This window comes from Penaeus monodon, chromosome 32 (genome assembly GCF_015228065.2).
Source record: "Penaeus monodon isolate SGIC_2016 chromosome 32, NSTDA_Pmon_1, whole genome shotgun sequence".
Taxonomy (NCBI): Eukaryota; Metazoa; Arthropoda; class Malacostraca; order Decapoda; family Penaeidae; genus Penaeus; species Penaeus monodon.
This window is the reverse complement of record NC_051417.1, coordinates 26,587,345-26,587,932: the sequence shown is the minus strand read 5'-3', so window position 1 is coordinate 26,587,932 and position 588 is coordinate 26,587,345.

The window sequence follows — 588 nt, the reverse complement described above, 5'->3', positions numbered from 1 at the left end:
GAAGAGGAGAGAAAGGAGGATGAGGAGGAAGGGAAGGAGAAAGGAGGAAAGAGGGTGAGGAGGAAGGGAAGAAGAGGAGGTTTTGATTAAAGAATTTGAAGGGAAGAAGAATGAGGAAGAAGAGAGGGAAAAATGGATAACGAGAAGAGAGAAAGGATAGAGAGGAATGAAAGATGAATGGGGAAGAAGGAAAGAGGGCGAGGAGGGAGGAAAGAGAAAGGGGGAATGAGAGGAAGGGAAAGGAAGAAGAGAAGAAGGATAGGGTTGGGGGGGATAAATGGCAAATGGGAGAGCGGGGAGGAGGAGGAGGAGAGAGAGGAGAGGAGAGAGGGAAAGTGGAGCTGAAGGAGGAAGGGCAGGACAAAGAGGGAGGAGAAGGGTGGAGAGGTTCGCCATGGAAGGAAGGGATCTCGAGTTAGGTCGAGTGTACCAAAGGAGGGAGAAGGAGAATAAAGTGAAGGGAGATGAACAGAGAAAAAGAGGCAGAGGGAGAGAGATTAAGATACTGATAATGATCCTGAAAAGAAAGAGATAGAACGAGGGAAAGTAGAAAAGGAGAGAGTGAGAGAAAGAGGACGAACAGATATT